The 22,573-nt window shown below is 42.8% G+C and overlaps 1 long non-coding RNA gene across 6 annotated transcripts in view; it reads right to left on the bottom strand.

Annotated features, from left to right (window-relative positions):
* LOC118147411 (uncharacterized) overlaps positions 1-22,573 on the bottom strand; it is a 212,384-nt gene that overhangs the window by 117,248 nt on the left and 72,563 nt on the right. For 3 of the 6 annotated variants that reach the window (XR_008476482.2, XR_004733810.3, XR_013526172.1), the window contains one exon: positions 2-21,602. The exons of the other annotated variants lie outside the window; for them this stretch is intronic. This is a non-coding gene — a long non-coding RNA (uncharacterized LOC118147411). Of the gene's footprint in view, position 1; positions 21,603-22,573 lie in introns of those variants that run through there. 6 annotated transcript variants of the gene reach the window in all.

The raw sequence follows: 22,573 nt of genomic DNA, 5'->3' as shown, positions 1-22,573 counted from the left end.
ATTTCCAATTAAAGTGTACATGGAATTTATTACAAGTTAGAAGTAATGACAAACATTTGCATTTACCAGTTTTTTAGATTCACTCAACAACTCTCTGAAGTGTTATTTTAATCCTCAATTTAGGGGATACATTAGACAATGTGTCCAAGGCCACACAGCTAAAGAGTGGTTGAACTGGAACTGAAACCCAGACCACCACAGGCCACCGGGTCTCGCTGTATACATTCATTCACTTTTTTGTGAAAGGAAGTGCCAATATGGACTTTTATAGAAATGCTGATTCTCATAGTTTGGCTTTTGAGAGGTCAAAACTAGATAGATAAGGCATAACCTGAGATTACCGTATAAAGACTTTAATAGGACCCAGTTCTTTTATTTGCTTGTTTGTTTGTTTGTTTGTTTATTTTTGAGGCAGAGTCTTGGTCTATCACCCAGGCTGGAGTGCAATGGCACCATCTTGGCTCACTGCAACTTCCGCCTCCCAGGTACAAGCAATTCTCCTGCCTCAGCCTCTTGAGTAGCTGGGATTACAGGCGTGAGCCACCATGCCTGGATAATTTTTGTATTTTTAGTAAAGACAGGGTTTCACAATGTTGGCCAGGCTGGTCTCAAATTCCTGATCTCATGATCCACCCATCTCAGCCTCCCAAAGTGCTGGGATTGCAGGCATGAGCCACCACACTCAGCCAGGACCCAGTTCTTTATAGAAGGTACAGCATCTATAAAGATGGGCTTTTAGAGCTGACTAACCCAGTGACTATTAAATACAATTTCTGCAATGTGTAGATGAGAAGACTCCTCTAGAAATGGAAGCAGCTTGTGCACACTTCACAAACTGACAGAGGTAGGATTAGGATTGAGTTTCTATCTACCAACTATTCTGAATATATATGATTAATATTTTTTCTTTCATCTATAGTCTCCAAAACCTGCCATTTTCTTCACCCTTTTACCCAAAGACCATGTGAATCAACAAAGCCCATATTGCAATGCATGCAGCAGAGGGTAGTGGTGTGTGATACAGTGGGGGGCTGGGGAAATAATGGTATGGTTCCCTGGGTGCCATTTGCCCAGTTCTCACCCAGCAATGGCCTATACATGATTAGAAACAGAGCTCACTGTGACAATGTAATACAGTAAGAATCAAAAACAAATGAAAAGCATTGCTTGGGTTCTACTGCTGGCTGGTCACAACTTCTTTGAGCTTCATTTTTAAGAATGAGATTGTTTTATCTCTTAAGATTCATGAAGAATCAAGGAGATGATGAAAGCATTTTTTTAACTATAGAGAAAGTCACCTATTCACTTACATTACTTTTACTTATGATTACACAAATATAGGCTTTGGAGATCTGTTAAATATCTTATAAATCAGCACAGAGATATTAGAATTTTACTAATTGAAACACAATTGGTCAAATGCTCCAGGTGGGAAGCGGTTCGCCAATGGCAATGGCAACGGAGAGATGTTAGGCTGGTAACCTTCTGATGACAGCACCTCCCCAGTACCGGTGGCTCTTCAGTGGGCGTTGGCCTTGCTTGCAGCAGGTGCCATCAGGTCCTTTGTAAGTGGTGACACAGTGGAGCCTACAAAGTTCACCCACCTTTGTAAAGGGTGGACTCATGTGCAGGATGCTCCACCTTCTCCAAAGCTTCAGAAGCTGAGTGCCTACCTTGGGAACAATTTTAGGGCTTGTTTCAACTGGATTATTTCACTGACTTCATTCAGAATCTTCTTAGTTTAATATCAGCAGCAAAGCTAGATATAGGCAGAACAGCACCGCAGCAGAAAAGAACAAGACAGCGGATCTCAACAATGATGTCTTTTGCTAGAATTCATTGAGTACCATGTGCCGGAAAATGTGTTCAGTGTAATAGCTAAAGGATCTCTCCTTACAGAAAGATACCATGAAAAGTTCCCTCTTGATACTTTCTCTAGACCATTGAAATGTAATTCAATTCATTATTTTATTAATTCATTCAAACAATAATTTCTGAAGGTATATTATATGCCAGAGACCATAGTAGAGAAATGTCCCAATGTGTAAAATGTAGCTTTAAAAACTGGGAACTAAACTACCAGGTTACAGAGGCATGAGAATGACACAATAGACTTTGGGGATTCAGGGGGAAAGAGTGGAAAGGAGGTGAGGGATAAAAGACCACAAATTGAGTGTGGTACACACTGCTCAGGTGGTGGGTGCACCAGAATGTCACAAATCACCACTAAAGAACTTATTCATGTAGCCAAACACCACCTGATCCCCAAAAACCTATGGAAATAATAATAATAATAAAGTAAATTTCTTTTTAGTCTCTTTAGAAGACATGAAAGCATTTGGTGGTAGAAAGAGCCCTGAATAGAATCCTGGAGATGCCATTTCTGTTTCTGGCTATATCAATGATGGTGTGGCCTGGTGTTGGAAAAGGCCCTTTTCTGGCCCTTGAATCCTTCATTTATAAAACAGTGAGACCTGGTAAACTCTCTTTAAGACCCCCCAGTGCTGACCTTCTCTAAAACTAGCTCCTGAAAATTGCCTCCTTGAAAGGGAGGAAGAGGAAGAGGGAGGAGGAGGAGGAGGAGAAGGAAGAGGAGGAGGAGGAGGAGGAGGGGGAGGAGGAGGAGGGGAAGGAGGAGGAGGAGGAGGGGAAGGAGGAGGAGGAGGAGGGGAAGGAGGAGGAGGAGGAGGGGAAGGAGGAGGAGGAGGAGGGGAAGGAGGAGGAGGAGGAGGAGGAGGAGGAGGAGAAAGAGAAAAACAGTACAGGGAGGGGCATGCCACAGAAAAGCAAAATCTGCTTCTGCTGCTGGTCCTGCTGGTGACAATGAAGATGTTCCCACTTCATGTGCCAAACCAGCTTGTCACAGATAGAGCATGGTGTGAGCCAGCTTCTCCGTAGAATTCTGGCTTCTGCCCATCAGCTCAGAAGGAGCCCAGCTACTGGGGAGAGCAGCTCATGACTCAAAATCACGTCCCGCTGCTAAATGCAGCAAGACCTCCACCCAAAGGCAAGAATGTCATTAGGGGACCCTGGAGCTTGTCTTATTCAATAGGGACAAGATTTCCACGTGATTTCTATCCCTTGAGAAAATTTCAATGGTGCCAATGCTGCCTATTCTTTTTTTCTCTAGATGGAGTCTCACTCTGTCACTCAGGCTGGAGTGCAGTGGTGTGATCTCAGCTCACTGCAACCTCCACCTCCCAGGTTCAAGTGATTCTCTTGCCTCAGCCTCCCGAGTAGCTAGAGCTACAGAAATAAACCACCACACCCAGCTATTTTGTGTGTGTGTGTGTGTGTGTGTGTGTGTGTGTTTTTAGTAGAGATGGGGTGGCGCCATGTTGGCCAGGCTGATCTCCAACTCCTGACCTCGTGATCTGCCCTCCTCTGCCTCACAAAGTGCTGGGATTACACGCATGAGCCACGGTGCCCAGCCAATGCCGCCTTATTTAAGGGACAGGTATTTCCTCATGTGCAAACATCAGCTTATTTCATGCTTAAGCCTATTGGCATATGCATATTTATGCAGGTACACACATTGTCAGGCGTGTAAACACATGTACACACAGTCACGCATGCACACAGGTTTATGCACACACACACTTGACAGGCACACACATATGCCCACACTCACTGAACAATGCTAACTGGTCTCCGGACTGCTTGATGACACACCAAGTCCTTCATCCCACAGTCTTTGACTTATGCACCAATTAATTCTGGTGACTGGTGACTACAAAAAGAAGGTCTACTAGGTATCTTATTCTTTATTTGGGCTAATTTTTCACTTATATGAAGCAAAAAAAATAGAAGTAAGTACATATGTTAATGCTAGAAATTTTCGCTTTAAGTATTAAATAATATATTTGTCCCCAGAGTTAAAATATTATAAATCTAAAATAGAATGCTAAAGATTGATGGAATCATATTGAAGGCACCTGATTTTTAAAATCTATTTATGTAACTGATTGTACAAGCCAATGACGTTAAAATGTAATAAAGACAAAATTCACCCTTCAAGTGATTATATTTCCATATACTTTCATGTTGCTAAAACTGAAATACTAGTCTGGTTAACCTGCTAGATTTTTGCTACTAGTCAACAAGCTGGAACATGATAGGTGGTTAAACCAAACCCAAACCAAATATAAATCAAAACCCTGATTCTAGGTCACTGTTACAGCCACAAGCATGTCTGTATCGTAATAGCAGGCAAAGAGCTTGCTGACCATGATTTCAGACACTTTAGGTGGTACAATTCTTTTAAGACAAACTGCACTACGCAGTGTTTTCATCAGGATTCCAAAGTGCAAGGAGACATCCCTGAGTGTGGCCTTGACCAGCAGGCAACAGACATGGAGATGGGGCTCTGTCTGGGCTGGTATTTTCTTTAGCTTATGTTTCTTTGAGCTGAGTTTGCTTTAATGAGGGAGGACCATGGTGGAGATGTTATATGTAACGACAAGGACAGCAACCTTAGAAGGCAGGTGCCAGGGCCGGGCGCGGTGGCTCAAGCCTGTAATCCCAGCACTTTGGGAGGCCGAGGCGGGTGGATCACGAGGTCAACAGATCGAGACCATCCTGGTCAACATGGTGAAACCCCGTCTCTACTAAAAATTACAAAAAATTAGCTGGGCACGGTGGTGCGTGCCTGTAATCCCAGCTACTCAGGAGGCTGAGGCAGGAGAATTGCCTGAACCCAGGGGGCGGAGGTTGTGGTGAGCCGAGATTGCGCCATTGCACTCCAGCCTGGGTAACAAGAGCGAAACTCCGTCTCAAAAAAAAAACAAAAAGAAGGCAGGTGCCATTAATTTTCTCATTTCACAGGTGAGAATACTGAAACTTAGGAACCGAAGTACTTTCCCAGAGATGCTCCTCTGGTCAGTAGCAGAGTGGATCTGTGAATGCAGCTCTGCCTCACTTGCCCGATCTCTTGCTCTTTGACATGACTTGGTTCCTGGAGCACATCACAGCATTTCACGCCTCTAGCCAGGCTGGGCTGTGCTGCTTAGACAGGCTAGAACACCTGTGGCCGGTTTATCTGCTATTCTTCAACTCATATATACTCTTTTTCACTTAAATGTCTCTGGTGGCTTCAGACAGAACTCTCTCTTCCCCCATTTACGTTCCCACAGACTATTGTGAGTACCCATCATTTGTATGGAACATAAGGTGGGTAGAGATGAGTACCGTGGAATGAAGTTGCCGTGTTAAGGTCAGAAAAAGAAAGGCTTTCTACACCATGGTAAATAATGTATCATGCAATTGTTGTAGGCTGAACGTTTGCATTCCCCTCCTTTCTAAAATGCAAATGTAGAAGCCCTAACCTCCAATGTGATGGTATTTGAAGATAAGGCCCTTAGAAGGAAATCAGAGTTAGAGGAGGTCACAAGGGTGGAGCCTCCACAATAGGATTAGAATCTATAACAAAAGAAACAGAGGCCAGGTGTGGTGGCTCACACCTATAATCCCAACACTTTGAGAGACTGAGGCAGGCAGATCACCTGAGGTCAGGAGTTCAAGAACAGCCTGGTCAACAAGGTGAAACCCCATCTCAACTGAAAATACAAAACTCAGCCGGCTGTGGTAGGGGGCGCCTGTAATCCCGGCTACTTTGCAGGCTGAGGCAGGAGAATTGCTTGAACCTGGGAGGTGGATGTTGCAGTGAGCCCATATCACTCCATTGCACTCCAACCGGGGAAAAAAGAGTGAAGCTCTAAGAAAAAGAAAAAAGAAAAGAAAAGAAAAAAGAAAAGAAACAGAAGAGGTCTCTTCTTCTCCATGTGAGGACACCGTGAGAAGGCAGCCATCTGTAAGCCAGGAAGAGGGCCCTCTCCAGTCAAATTGTCCTTGAACTTGGAGTTTTAGCCTCCAGAACTGTGAGAAATAAATGTTTGCTGCTTAAGCCACCAGGCAGTCCACTGGTGCTCTGTCACAGCAGTCCTCACTCGCTCAGAATACCGTGGTCAATGAGCATGCAGGGTGGATGATAAACCAGAAAATACCACGGTCACACTATACTGACAGGTATTCCCAATTTTAAAAGAGAACTGCACTTTTTAATTTTATTGATTTATATAATTACAAGTATCCACAAGCATTTCTGTAAGGAGCCAGAGAGTACATATTTTAGGCTTGGAGGCGGAGCTACAGTTTCTGTCTGCGGGCTGCAGACCATGGTTTCCCAACCAGTATGATAAAATAGACTTTCCAAAAGAAACTGATAATTTCTCAAACACTTCCATTTGCTAGGTAGACATCCAAATAATTGTTTTTGAAAGAAATTGATTTAGGTATCATTTTATTGCAGATATAACTGATGAGGGACCTATGAAAATAACTGTTACATATGTTTTAGCCTTCTTGTGAGGGAAATACAGTAAGAACCCATTGCAGTTAAAGCATAGACCAATGCATGTGCATTAAGAGTCTCTCAAATGTCAAGCTTGACGTTTCAGGGGAACCCCAACTCACGGGGGGCTCAGCCTGATTCTACAGAAGTCACCAATCCATTATCAAAGCCTCACACTAGTTTCATTTTATAAAAGTAGAGAAGAGAAAACAAGATCTCACATGGGAAGTGTTGCCACAAGAATGTGGTCACCTCTGTCTCTGTTACTTTCTATCTAAAAGCAGGTATTGCTGTTGGACCTTTTTCAAAAACTTCTCATCTCACATGAAGGTTTCCCCATAAGCATCCTCTAATTTTAGCAAATCTCAAGGATGTTTTTCTTGCCTTGAGTCAAAGAATAACTCTCATTTGTGTAAAAGACTAGACTAGAAAACATAGACTACGAAAAAGGGAACGAATTTTTATTTGCCACTTTAAGGCCGACATTGAACTAGACCTTTTATCTTTATTCAGGTTGATGTCCTGCCCTACAACGTCTTGCGGTCATCACTCTTCCCCTGAATTTATAGATAATGAATTTGAGCTTCAAAGACCTTCCAGGCCACACATGTGGTATAACGGCTGAGTATATGATTTAAACCTAAATCAGATACTTCAATGTATATATCGGTTTTATCCCATCAGATTTTTTTTGTCTCTTGAGCTTAGTGCATTTATCAGAGCTCTTCTCTCCAATGCAAAGCAACCCCTCATCTCTGAAGCAGAACCATTGGCTGCAGCTTCCACATTAACATGGATTCCTCCTTCCTTTCTCCTCCAGGAAAGCATCCTGAGTAGAGGGGCTCACCGAAGGAAGCAGGGGAGGGACTCCTCTGGTGGCTCTCCAAAGTGCACAGACAGAGCTGGGATATGGCAGGGATGGGGAAGGCTGGGGGCGGGCAGGGGGTCCGGCAGCTGAAACTGATGAGGCAGCCCACCAGCTATGTCAACAAAGCAGGGCGCCGGAGTGTTGGAGCCCTGGGGCTGACGGAGCCCTGGGCTGTGAGCCTGCCCACAGAGCCGCCAAGTCTAGACTCCAGATGTGTGTTCACTGCTACCCGGCCAAGTCAGATCCAGCGGGTAAATATTCCTACCAGATGACAGTGGGCTCAGTGACAGCAGTGATGGCGAAAGACAAAAATAGGAACAGAGCTAATACCAGGCACTGCTGCTGCTCCTTGGGAGACGCAAACACACATTCACACACACACGTGTGCACACACACAGCATACCTCTCCAACATGCTATCATGGCAGTAAATCACATACGTCCTTACATCTTCTTGGTAAGTCGAAATAGTGCCAAGATGAATCGAAGGCTATTTAAGTCAACTAAACACTTAAAATGAGCCGAAACTGGGTGCATGGAGAGGACACAAGCAATCTACCTTATTTTTAACCTTTTGAGAGATGGAGAGCTGAGAAAAAGAAAGAAAGCAAGTTTTAAAAAATTGCTTTAGAATACAGAGCAATGAAATGTTCATTTGTTTGGAGAGTTGAGAGTTGTACAATTTTTAAGAGAATAAGGATAAAACTGCATAATAAAAATCTAAAACTAGATCTGTCCTCCAGCTTTCTTAAGCCCAAATGTTTACCACACCAGCCCTACCCAGAGAGTCTCTCACACCAGCCCTACCCAGAGAGTCATCAACTGTGTCACCTCGATTGCAGCTAGTTCTGATGACATCATAGGCTGATTTCAAAATGTGGCTTTCAAAATCTGCCTCAAGCAATTGCAGGGAAAGAACATAGGTTTTCAATAATTTCAGAGTTGTAATATCTCTTTGCTTAAAATATATTAACACCTGGTAGGAGGTAAGGCTTCACTTCCCTGTGAAATTACAGCCTTCCATATGTCAGAGATAGCAGCTGAAAATGAATGAAATGCTAGAATTTTTTATGAACTCCCTAACTCCATTCACAGTACCCCAGGAGACATTTAGGTAATATTATAGACACTTTCACTGTTTTCTTACTTTACTTCTTGAGAGGATAGGATTTTATTTGGGGGAAAAGTAGACCCAGAACTGGAGCCTAGATCATCCCCTTTAGATTAAAAAAAGGTGACCCCTGACAGCCAGGGAAAACAATTACTACTGACCAATTAACCACTACTTTCTAGACCCTTCACTTGCTTGATGCCCTAAAATTTTCACAAGCAGCCCAAGAAGTTAAGTGTATCATAGAATAAACAAGGGCCACAGAGTCATAGAGATGGTACATACAGAACTCGGATTGGAATCCATTCTGCCTGAATACAAATGGAAATCAAATATATGTCTTCTTTCTTTCTTTCTTTCTTTCTTTCTTTTTCTTTCCTTCTTTCCTCTCTTTTTCTTTCTTTCTTTTTCTTTCTCTCTCTCTCTTTCTTTCTCTTTCTTTCTTTCTTTCTTTTCTTTCTTTCTTTCTTTCTCTTTCTTTCTTTCTTTCGTCTTTTCTTTTTTTTGTCATGTCGTTGCTCTATTTCCCAGGAGTGCAGTGGTACAATCACAGTGCACTGCAACCTCCAACTCCTGACTCAAACAACCCTCCCGCCTCAGCCTCCTCAGTAGCTGGGACTGCAAGTGTGACCCACTGTGCCTATTTTTTATGTGTATTTATTGTGTGTGCATGTGTATGTGTGTGTGTGGAGACGAGGTCTCACTATGTAGCTGAGACTGGTCTTCAACTCCTGGCCTCAAGTGATCCTCCTGTCTCAGCCTCCCAAAACTCTGGGATTACAGGCGTGAGCCAACACACCCTGTATTTCTAAATGTAGACGTTCTCATATAATTTGATGAGTCCATAATGTATAAAATCTTTCTCTGCATTCATTTTCAGATCAAAATTATGCCTGCCAGATTTGCTTGAACGAAAAACTAACAATACATTGAATCTCAGCTAAAAACAAACGAAATCAATAGTATCTCATACATTCAGCACAGTCATAGGTCCTCTGATCACAGCTGTCTACATCGACAGTTTATAACTTAATAAAACCACCCAATTTAAATCTGTCATAAAGTATCTGAGTCTTTGTCTTAATGTCAAGGTTATCACGACAGAGCCTCGATTCTTACTATATCACATCATAGTCTCTACAATTCAAATTATCTACATTTTATAGTTTATACATATAATTTTTATTATGATTACATTTTTTATTAATTAGATAGTTAACGAAAGGAAGTGCATGCTACCCACTTTCCTTCACTTAAGAAGGAGAAAATTTGAGTCACCCAAAGAGGTGAGAAAGATGTGGAGGCTGCCCAGATGGTTCTATCCTTGGCCTTTTTTCTCTGTTTTCTCATCATCTGAGATTCCATTCACTGCCATCATTTCAGCCGCCTCTACTATGTAGTAAATGTTCCTGATTGTGCCTTTGGCTGTAGATATGTGTGGCAGTTCCACCAGAATGCATCACGGACCCTTCATCCCCAGAGGGGCAAACCAGGCTCGCACCTTCCTTCCAATGACTGTCACTCTTTCCTATCCTCCTCCCCCCCACTTTCCCTTGCCCTCTTCTCTCCCACATCCTTCTTTTCCTCCTCCCCCTCCTCCCACTTCTCCTTCTCCTCCTCTTCCTCCTCTTCCAAATTCTCTGAGGACGGTGGAGCCAAAGCTGGCTACTCTTCTCTCTTGCTCCACTTATCTAATCAATTTTCAAACCACACACCCTGCCTCCTCTCTGCCCCTGACCCGCCTCTCTCCTCCCGTGTGCCATCACTCAGGTGGAAGCTCACTGTTCTCCTGAGGACTATACTAATTGCTTTCCACCTGCCTTTCTGCATTCCTTTTACTTGATGTCCTCCTGTAATCGGCTTTCCATTTGCTATGGACAGTGTGTGTGTGTCTCCCCACAAATTCATATGTCAAAACCCCAAGCTCCAAAGGGATGGTATTGGGGGGGACTTTAAGAGATGATGGGTTCTGAGGGTGGGGCCCTCGTGGAGGGATGCATGCCCTCATAAGGAGAGACAGGAAAGAGCTTGCTTCCTTTCTCTTCACTGTCTCAACCATATGAGGATAGAAGGAAAAGAAGGCCATCTGCAAACCAGGAAGCAGACCCACCAGACACTGAATCTGCCAGCACCTTGATCTTGGCCCTCCCAGCCTCCAAAGTTGTGAAAAATCAGTGTCTGTCATTCAAGCCACCCAATATATGGTAATTTATTATAGCACCCCAAACTGACTACGACATCACTGTTCTTTCTACAAGGGAAAGCCCCTTCTTGGCTTTTAGGCTTTGTATGCAGTAGCCCAGCCTCATCTCCTGTCCCAGTGGCCAGGGTGCAGCCACATAGGACCTTCTTTTTGTCCTTTGCACTTGTACGATTTTACCTGCACAGAGATTTTGTTCATGCTGTTCCCTCTACTTGCATTGTCCTTCCCTTCAAGTTGGCCTTGGCCATTACTGCTCAACTTTCAGCTCTTGCTTAATTGCTAATGCCCCAAGGAACATGTTTCCTGTGCTCTCTGGCCAGACCAAGGTAACTACTATATACTGTCGTGGGCTGGGCTATGGGGTCTCCTCAGTCATCTTAGTTGCAGCTTTTCATGTATCCATGTTATTTGATTTATGTCTGTCTCCCTCTTGATGTTATAAACTACGTGAAGCCAGAGACCTCATCTGGCTTTGCTGGCCATTGTAACTACAATTCCTAGCACATGTTCTAATACATGAATAAATGCTCAATAAATATTTGTGGACATAAGGAAAGAAAGATGGTAAATGAAAAAGAGGGAGGCTTATTAGTTTTCTATTGCTGTCTAACCAATTACTGTGGACATAGTGGCTTAAAGCAACCATAGACTCATCGTCTCAGTTTCTGTGTGTCAGGACTCTGGCACCTGTTCTCTGGATACTCTCGTCAGCATCTCACAGGGCCAAAGGCAAGGGCTCAGCCAGCTTTGTCCTGTGGTGAAGACTGACCAAGGAAAGATTTGCTTTCTTGCTAAAGGTTAGCTGTGGCCAGAGCCCCTGGAGGCTGAGTTCAGGTCCTTACCAGGTGACCCTGCCCACAGACCCTCTTACTTTTCCAATCACTCTACTTCAGAAAGAGTCATTTTAAGGCTCCTTATGGGACCACCTGATAAAATCAGGCACGCATGGATAATCTATCTTTTGATTGATTCAAAGGACCTGATCAGTGGAGTCGACACAGGAGTGATAATGCCATCTTCACAGGCTCGGCGGGCAGCCAAAGAGGCGGTCACGGGAGGCATGCACCTCAGAGAAGGAGAGCTTGGGGAACGTCTTGGAACTCTGCTGCCCACAGAAGGACACGAGTTGTGACAACCAGACAGATGAACATCATTGCTCCTCAAGGTGGGATGCTGGTTAGAACAACAGACTTTCAGAACTTTGGCACATGCTGGTTGAGAAACTGAACAAGTTAGACTCTTTCTAAGTCTTCATTTCCAAACGCATATGATAATAATAACAATAATATTTTCTTCAAGAGTTTCTATGAAAGACTAATGTCTTCAGCCACAAAATGCTCAGAGCGGTATCCGTAGGACGTAGGACACAGCCATGGGAGGGGCCTGTCTTTCTTGGGATTCTTACGTGGCTTTGGGGAACAATGGATCCAGGATTTAAAATGCAGATCTCTCCCGGAATACCTAGAACATACAGTCTCCAAAATTAGAGCAGCAACATCCAATAAGCAATCTATTTCTGGGGGAAAAATCCCCTTGGAAACAGGAAGCTAAAGAGAAGACTTTAAAACAATCAGATTCGGGTCTGGTAGGTCCCCATTTTATTAAGGAGCATTTACACCTTCCTTAATCAAAGGGTTTTTAAACCTTGTTTGAGAGAAAGTTATATCATTTTGTAAGTTTTGAATAATATGCATAGCAAGTGTGAATAAAACAAAAGGGACTTTGACCTGACTGCCTGTTTCTATTTTGCACCAAGTTATCTGCTCCTAAATCAAAGTTAATAACATTTCCCACCTAAAATGCTCCCAACTTCCTACCTTAATTACTTCTTATGTTTCAAACTCCTATTCTTGCTGATGAGGACTTTCTTTTCTATTGAATTTTTTTGGATTCTGTTTTCTCCAGTACAATGTAGGAACTTCCCACAGAGTTGATGAGATCACTTCCTGCTGCCTAAGCACAGGGCTGGAGCTGAGTCAGACCTGGCCAGGTTACCACAAAGGCTGTCATTAGGTCTGATTGTCGGAGATCATGCAAAGCCTCAGGAAATGTCACCGACACCCAGAAAATGGGAGCAGCACCAACCGCTTGCACCCTGTGATCCCATGAAATGACCTCCTGATCTGTGGCTCTCACCTCCTTCCTATCAGCCTTCCTTGCTGGTGACAGAATGGTACCTGCACCCTGGAGGAGAATGCTTATAAGCCATGCTTGGTCCCTGGGGTTCGGGGGTGGATTTGGTTTATGAAGGAGAAATGATGTGGAGGGAGAAGCTTCAATCTTAACCTCTGGCATTGACACTTGCTACCACGATCTGTTTCTTTGCCTCTGTGTGAAGGTTTCTGCTTCTGCACCCCCGCAATGGGACAGTCCCAGCACCTGCTGTACTTACCTCCCATCTCTGTTGTTTGTGGAATCAGATGTTGGCTGGGAAGTCCAAAATCAAGGTGCTTTGAGATTCAGGGTCTAGTGAGGGCCTGCTTTCGGTACTTAGACGGTACTTTCTTCATGTGATCTCATAGGGTGGAAGGGGTGGGCAATCTCGCTGAGCCTCTTTTACAAGGGCACTAGTCCCATTCACAAGAGCTCTGCCCTTATGACCTCATCTAAACCCAAGAACCCCCTAAAGGCCCACCTCCTAATGCCATCGCTCTGGGGGTCAGGGATTTAATATATGACTTTGGGGGACACACAAACATTCAGGCCACAGCAATTCATATTATTTTGAACTTCATAGGACATAAAAACTTCCACAAGGACAACTGAATGGAATCTGCAGCAAATCTTAGTGATGGCTGGCCTCATGGCAGAAATAAAACCTTCGTGTTAAATGTGCATCAAATGACTGAAGACATCACACCGGAAGGTATGATCCTGAAATAGGGAAGCCCTGCAGCCATAAGTCCGTTCACCTTGCAAAAGCAAAAAGCCAATTATAAGTTGGGTCCAGAACCAGAATTGGAAAGGATGGCTTGGTCAGTGGCAACACAGTTTCACTGAAAAATGATTTCACGATTTCTTGTTTTTTAATGTTTCTTGTGTCCTTACATTAATATCTGCATATCTGCTGTAACGGTCATTTCTCCCAATTTTATGAATTGGCTTTTATCGGAAATACTTTGTTTCTCTGTTTATAACTATAGTCTAGGAACACTAGGATAGAGTTCTTTGTTTCTGATTTGGCGTGGATCCAGTAGTACAGTCTCCCTACTAGTCCTTTGGCTAAATCAACAGCAGTGTCATGTGAATTTCTCAGTGGCTTAGCCCACAGGTATTAGTAGAGCTTGTGAGGCTTTGCTGGCCGTACGAACTTAAAAAGAAAAAGAAAAATAAGGCCAAGTATGTATTTAATTACCTTTTCCTGTCTATTCTATCAGTACCATGAAAAGCAAGTTGAACACATATTTATTAAGTTAATCAGTATCTCTTGGAAATGTTTTACTATTCTTTTTTCTAATCTATGAAAGAAAAATGCATGCAACATAATATAAAGAAAAATATAAACAATAACAACGCAACTAAAACCAGCTGAAGAAACAAAATATTGCAAATATAGTTGAAGCCCACTTTTTTTTTTTTTTTTTTTGAGACAGAGTCCTGCTCTGTCACTAGGCTGGAGTGCAGTGGCACGATCTTGGCTCACTGCAACCTTCACCTTCTGGGTTCAAGAGATTCTTCTGCCTCAGCCTCCCAAGTAGCTGGGACTATAGGTATGTGTCACCACCCCCAGCTAATTTTTTAATTTTTTTTTTTTTTTAGGAGATACGGGTTTCACCATGTTGGCCAGAATGGTCTCAATCTCTCAACCTTGCAATCCACCTGCCTCAGCCTCCCAAAATGCTGGGATCACAGGAGACAGCCACCGCACCTGGCCTGAAGCCCACTTGGAACCAATTCTTCCCTCACCTTCCTCTTCCACCTTCCCCAGGGATAAGCTCCCAGAGGTAACCACTGGCTTAAATTGGATTTTTAACATTTCTATGTTTGTTTTTATATCTTTTCTTGTTTGTTTCTGTGACTTTTCCTACATATGCATGTGCTCCTAAATGATATTTCCACACTGGCGAGCTTTCTAACCACTGTCCTGAGGCACACTGGCGTACCAGAAATGCCTCACAAGCTGCCCAGTGCCTTAGTCAGCCAGAGCTTCACAGTTCAAAGTGCCAAGAACTGGGGATGTGAACAAGAGATGTTACTTTCTCACAGTTCTGGAGGCTGGAAGGCTGAGATCAAGGTGTCCGCAAGGTTGGATTCCTCTGAGTCTTCTCTCCTTGGCTTGGAATATGGCACCATCTTGCTGTGTCCTCGCATGGCTTTTTGTCTGTGCACCTGCATGCCTGTTTCTTCCTCTTCTCATAAGGACACTAGTGGGGTCAAAGTCCCATGCTTATGATCGCATAAGGAACCATCTCTTAAAACTGTCACATTGGGGATTTGGGCTTCAGCATATGAATTTGGAAGGGCACAATTCAGTCCATAGCATCACGTTATTAATCTTTTCTACTCTCTACAATCTCACTGATTTATAAGTAAGCAAACATGAAACAATGTTTCATGAAATCACTGCCCGTGAGATACAGGAGAACTGCTTGGCACACTTGCCCATCTTCCACTGCCTTGGCCACCTTTACCAGAACTCAAGACTCCAAATTTCTTTGGGAAGCTTCTCTGATTTTTCGCATTCCCCATAAGAATATTCTTGGATGATATTCTTGGATATGAGCTTGGTTTCTCTTCAATGGAAATTCAATGCCCACTTTTTTTTGTCCTGATCATTCACAAGAATAGTGAATATATGAGGGAGAACAGAGAGACTCTTTCTTATTTAAAGTCTCAACCTGTTTGGTGTACATCTCTCTAGCAGAATCTCTGGAATGTGGAACCTCCTGGTCCATGCAGATCAAATGCCGTTACCAGTTTAAAAACAAATTAGTCCATAAAAACTTTTCTGAATCTGGCCTCAAACAGCCCAAGCCCCTCAAACTATGAAAACCAGCCACAAACGCCGCATTCCTCCCTAGAGGATCTCCAGCAACACCGACAGCTCAGGGCTAAATTATTCTCCAGGAATCATCCCAGTTGCCTGCAATGCTACACAGCTGCCTCTGCAAGAGACCCTTCCCCTTCACAGGGACAGCCTCCATCCTGTGATGGGCTAGTGCAGGGAGCAGAAAGACCTGGCATCCTGGCCTCCAGACAGGACAACAATGAGTCCAGAGCTCCCTCTGGGATTCGTGAGGCCTTTGCATTAACTACATTTCGGTTAAATTCTTTCATTTGTTCAGTTGTCCTTATTTCAGTCCTCCATAGAGGCAGATTTCTATCTGAATCTGCTGCCTAAGGAACCCAACTTAGCACAGCTGGTGCCAGGCCTGGTCTCAGGAATTTGACTCTAAAATGGAATTCCAGAACTGGGCAGCCTTCTGGCTGACAGGCAGTGAAGACCTCATCACTGGGAGCCAGGGACAGAAGCATGAAGAGCCACAGCATGCTCTACCGCTTGTCAGTTTCACAGTCACGAACTAGGAAGGGACACACTGCAGGGCACACACAGGGCATGACACCCCACGCATTTGAGAAATCTAAGGGATAAGAAAATTCTGAGAACATGAGACTCCAGTGACCATTGCTGAATGTTATTGACACTTTGGGGCTGAAAGTTTGAGATTTAGGTCCGGAAGTTCATTGCCAGTGTAGCAGAGCTCCAGCGGGAGTAGAATCTCAACTTGAGCAAAGCTACTACCACACCAGGGTTAGATCCGTCTTTGGGAAGCTGGGTGCTGAGATTTGGGGCTGGAGCATGGACATCCATGCTTTTGAAATTTTCAGCACCCTTCATCTGCCCAAACCTCTGGGCGTGCAGAAGTAATCCACTCCTCCCTGCTAAGAGTACATGACCACTGCCTTACAAGAGAACGAGAGGCAGAGCTCCTTCCTTCCTGTCCCTCATCTCTGCTTAAGACCTATCCCACCAGCTCTCCTAGCTACCAGGTCAACACTTAAGTCCCAGCACAACATGGCTGGGAACATGTCGGGCCTGCTGAGGAAGGAGAAGGACTTTCCCTAAAAGAGCTGCAGGACCTTACTAACACCTATCATCAGGAACTGGGGGAGTGGAGCCTGAAGGCCTGGCCTCAAGGTGAAGGTGAGACATAGGAGGACAAGGGCAGGCTCTCCTGTAACCAAGGGTTGAGCATGCAGGCCAGGGACATGGGGGGGTAGGATGCTAGCCAGGGACATGCGGGGGCAGAGGATGCTAGAACACACTGGGAAGCCAGGAGAAAGCACCAGCCCATGCTAAGAAAGACAGAAATCCCAGAACATCTCAAACATGAAGAAAGAAATCAAAAGTCTCAGAGAAGTGGGGTTGCTGGAGTGAATGTGCTATGGAAGACCACTTGATTTTTAGCAGGGAGGAGTGGAATGCCACCCAATTAAGCATTGCAGGAGGGACCGGAGGCTGTTTTCCAAAGCAAGGAGTGTTCTGTTGAATAGCGCATCAGTTTCACAGGAAAGCTCAATGTGGCTGCTCTCTTCAAGTCAAGACTGACAGTAGAGAATGATGATACAGAACTGTGTTCCCTGATATCCATAACACAATAGGATTCCCCAGAACCAAAAGTCAGGTGACAATGCTTGATCATTAGAAGGGAGGTAGGTACAATGATTGTAATGACGGGCAAAATCTGAGTGGCATCTAGGGACCCTGGCCCACAGTTAGCTGTGGAGATGCTTAAACGAGCCTGTCATTCCCAAGGGCAAGAGAGACGGGCAGCCAGTGAGTCAGGAGGTGAAGAGATGGAGCTAGTTTATGTGGTACTGTATTGTTCAAGAGGAGGAGAAAAGCATTTGTTAATATAGATCAATCAAGTATTAGTGCTATAATTCTTAGGATAGTCACTAAACAAATGCAGAGAAGAAACGGAAAAGAAACAGACAGATAGGAAGCATAAAATAATATAAATATATCAGTAATTTCATTTAATATAAACAAACTAAATGCCCCAGCAGAAAGATAAAAAATGCCACAGAGTGGGAAAAAAAAAACAAAATCCAAATATACTCTATACATATAAATGTAAATCATATGTTAAATAAAATGCATAGAACTGTCAAAAGTTAAAAGAAAAAGCACACACCATTCAAACACCAACCAAAAGAAACCTAATATGTTAGATATACTAGACAAATGAGGCAAAACGCATTCATAAAGAGAGCAATGCACAGCAATAGAACATTAAAATCACCCAGAAGATAAAAAGTGATTCTAAATTTGTGTGCAGTCAGTAGTATAGCCTCAAAATACAAGACAAAAATTGCTACCACTATAAGGAGAAATAGAAAAATTCACAATGGTATTAAAAATATTGGCACAACCCTCATTAATGATTGGTCCGAGCAGACCAAAACAACAATAAACATATAGTGAAAATATAGAGATTTAAAGAACTTGAATAATAAACTTGACTTATACATATATAGAATGTTATCTCCCAAACTACAGAATACAGAGACTTTTAAATCATGCCAAAGATAGTTACAAAAATTAACTATGTATCGAGTCATAAACAAAAAATGACCAATTTTTAAAAGAATGAATTTATAGCAAGTGTACCCTCTGATGACAATGCAATTATGCTAGAAGTCAAAATGAATGAAGGGAAGATAATTATAAAATACGTATCTGTTTACAAATTAAGAATTCCATTTCTAAATAATCCATGGGACTACGGAGAAATCACAATTCCTAATGGATATGAGAAAATATTTTTAAATAAAAGGTTAAAAAATACATATTAGAATTTGTGAAAAAATACATATGTTTAAAAAGAAAACTGCCATAGCTTAGCTCTCACTTATGAGTGTGAACATACAATGTTTCATTTTCCATTCCTGAGTTCCTTCACCTAGATTAATGGCCTCCAGTTCCATCAGGTTGCGGCAAATGCCATTATTTCATTCCTTTGTGTGGCTGAGTAATATTCAATGGTGTGTGTGTATATATATCTTTATATATGTATATATATGTATCACCATTTATTTGTATGTGCATGTGTGTATATATGTATGTGCATGTGTGTATATACACATACATGTACATATACATACAAATAAATATACATATACACACATATATACACACACAAACATATAAATTGTGATATACATAATATACATATATACACATATACATATATTACAATATGTATATGTGTATATATGTATTTACAAATATATGTATGTATATGTGTATATATGTATTACACATATGTGTGTATCTGTGTGTATATACATGGTTGAGTAGTATTCCATGGTGTGTGTATGTATATATATATTTCTTTATATGCGTGTATGTATATATATACATATACATATATTTCTTTATATGTGTGTATGTATATGTGTGTATACATACACACATATAAAGAAATTGTGATATATATGCATATTGAGATATATATGTATGTATATGTATACGTGTGTGTGTGCATGTATATCTCACACAATTTCTTTATCCACTCGTTGATTGATTGATGGGCAGTTGGGCTGGTTCTATATTTTTGCACTTGTGAATTGTGCTGCTATAAACATGCATGTGGCTTTTTCGTATAATGGCTTCTTTTTCTCCGGATAGATACCCAGTAATGGGATTGCTGGATCAAACAAAGGTAAACTAGATCTACCTTTAGTTCTTTAAGGAGTCTCCACACTGTTTTTCATAGCATTTATACTAGTCTACATTCCCACCAGCAGTGTAAAAGTGTTCCCTTTTCACCATATCCATGCTGATAGAAAACCATTACTTAAACAAGCCCTATATTATAGGAAAATAATGAGGTATATTAGGAGCTTGCCATGCCTTTGTCCCAGCTCTAACACAGCTCCTTCTAGAAGCTTCCTCTGGCTCCCCTGAACATCTGAATGCTTGCTTTTTTGATACAAGATCCCAATACCACCCTTACAACATTGTAACATTGTCTAATAATTTTCACACCTGTCAATTGCACTGGACTTTGAGTTTCCTCATAGCAGGAACCCTGTCTTACTGATCTTCAACTTCGGAGACTTGGAAAAATGCCTGGCACCGGAGGATGCACAATAAATGTATGATGAGTTAAGTTAAATGCTTAACGTCAAGAGAGCACCTACTCATGACGTTACATTTATCTGCTCATCTTACAGGGCATTACTAAGAGTTTTAGATAATCTCCCCGCACTTGTAATGAGAACTTCTCCCTGCAGACTCCCTTCTACATGAAGCTAAAGGCAGAGTGTGTACAAAAATCCAGAGCAAAATTTGCTCACAGAGTCCACTTCTGTTCACTAAGTCTTTGTATTGGAATGATTCTAGTGAAAACACAAATGTGGTTTATGGAAAAATGTGTTTTTTATGTTGAAATCCTCTGGGTTTTCATGGAAGTGGCTCAGCTGGGTACACAGTGTGCACTGGAATCTCCTGTGAACTGCTGGTGCACTGCTGGATTGTTGCATTTAATTGGGCAACAGCTGGTGATAATTTACTGTGTATGGAATGAGGGGCGTAGTGACTGATTCACTCTTTGCACCGTGTTTCATTATCTTCATTTTTGTCCTTTCAGCTTTTGTAACAAGCTATAAAGGAATGTGAGGCAGAGGAACTGAGAACCTGACATGAGACAGAATCCCGAGATTTGCAAGCTGGGCACTATGCACTGTTCCTTCATGAAAGGCCTTTGTTAGGAAGTGCACAGACTCCCAATGCTTACCTTAGAGAAATGTCTGGGATTCACTTAATTCAATGCCATCTTTCAGAGCTGGTGAAAAAGAGGCCCAGAGAGGCAAAGGGGCCAACCTGTGATCACCCAGCAAGGCAGTTGCTGAGCAAGGATTCACGTCTAAGCCTACCTCTAGCTCTGTGTTCTTTCCCTGGTACTAGGTCTCTCTCTCCATCCCTGCAACTGTCCTTCTCAAACATTACTCCCACCCACTCCATCCTTGATCAAGCTATGGGAAGGTCTGAGAAAAAGGCTGAGCTGTGACCTGCGATGTTTGCCCTTTGAAGTCCTCCTGCTCTTCTGAGAGACCTCGGCAGAAGTCTGAAAACAAAACAGAACCCCAAAATCCCTAAGCACAGTAGGAATCCTCTCCTCCTGAGAATCAATTAGTTACTGTTGTAAAGCATTACACAAATGTTGTACTATTATTGGACAATCATCTGCGCTGGTTGAGTATGTTAATAGGAACATGGATGGTCCTAAGAGACGGCTTGTCAATCCACAAGATGCCCAAGAGAAAAGGAAGTTCAAAGTTGAAGTCGTTAGAGGAAGAACAGTAGCTTCTCATCATTAGAGGGTAATGGCACTCAATTTACTGCAAAGGCTCCGTCATTCCTACTCACTAGGCCCCTGGCGCCAGGCAAGCAGGCTTGGCCCTGACTGCCTTCCTCTATCCTTTTGTGTTATCTGAAATTCCATGTTACTTCAAATAATTTATTGAAACAGGCAAGGGATGGTTGAAAGTATGGATGGAAGATAAAGAGGCAAAGGGACAGAAAGATAATGAAAATAGATGCTGTATAAAAACTGCAGAGAAACAGCTGGTTTCTGCTGGAGACAGGATGCACCCTGCCTCGAGGCCCCTGAGCTGCCACTTACACCTGGAGTATTTTTCCTTGGCTCCTGGTGACGGGCAGGGAGACAGGGCTTCCCTGCAGCCTTGTGTGCAGACGGTGATGGCAGCAGGAGGTGGATATGACAGGAGACCCCAATTCCCTGCCTTGTCTTCCTCTCCAGCTGCCCGGGAGCATTGAACAGCACATGAACACAAGTGATGGGAGTTTCTTGCCTCCATGTCCAGCTGCTCAGGCACCAGGCAAATGTAAATGCTCCATGGCAAACATGTCACGTGGCAGCTGCCATCCCTCAGTTCACCCTTGGCCAGTCTCTGAGGAAGGAACACAACCTTGGGCAGAAACAAGGAGGGAGAACAGCAAGATAAGTTCAGGAGGCCGTGTTACCAAAGAAGAGCTGCCAGTCATTGTTCCATGGAGATTGGCCTTGGTTTGGAAGAATGCCAGGGAATAGTTCAGCAACCTGGATGGAATGAATGGGAGGAAAATAAACATACCTTTAGTTGAATGATAGAAATGACAGGTACGTCCTCAGACAAAAGAAAAAGAGTCAGAAATAAGGTAAAATGTGACCAGGAAAAGCTTACCTCTGAATAATTGATTTTTCTTTTATGGACAATGTGAGTCTTCAACTGTAGACTTTCCCTTTTTGCTTTGGTTGCCAGGAAGCCCATGCTTTAATATGCAATTCAACTTCACTAAGCAAGTAACACCTTATGGAATAAATTTCTACAAAAAAAATTCTCCCTATGGTTTTATCATTACATCTTATCTGTATTTTCTCAAATATTGACTTAAAACATCCATCTACATACTGGTATTTTATTGTATTACAGTCACACAAGCATCAGAATTTTTTTGGAACAAAGCAAGACAGAAATATATGCATGTAGGTCAGCAAGATTTGAAAATAAAAAGGCAGGAATGAGTGCTGTAAATGCAACTGGAACCCAAAAACAGGACATGAGAAGGAGAGCATGGGGTACCGAGACACTTTTGTCCTGTTCACAGTTGAGTGACCAGATGCCTACAGTGTTGGACTGATCATCTCATCTCTCCTGAACCCAGTTTTGCTGGTAAAAATGGAAGAGTTGTTTAGATTGTCAATAAGATCCCTACCAAATATAACAATCTCTTATTTGAAGTTTGTACAGCTTGCGTGCACATCCCAGGAAGAGGGGTGGACTTGGGACAGGAGTTGAAGGCCAGAGGGTGCCACCCTGCACTTGAGACTGCTTGAGGAAGGAGGCACTGAAGGAGTAAGTGGAGGTTCCAAGGACACTGTTATTCAAATGAGGTAAGAGCTGGCTTGGAAACTGGCAACTGAAAAGTGGAGAGAGAAGAATTTGAGCTTCACTTTGTTGATCTCAAAAGATCTATGTGAGAAGAAAGAGGACTTTGCCAAGGCGGGATGAAAAGGGGGCTGAGGGCACA

The sequence above is a fragment of the Callithrix jacchus genome, chromosome 14 (genome assembly GCF_049354715.1).
Source record: "Callithrix jacchus isolate 240 chromosome 14, calJac240_pri, whole genome shotgun sequence".
Taxonomy (NCBI): domain Eukaryota; kingdom Metazoa; phylum Chordata; class Mammalia; order Primates; family Cebidae; genus Callithrix; species Callithrix jacchus.
Note: the sequence above shows the minus strand (reverse complement) of the source record. Positions and strands in the feature narration are given on the sequence as shown.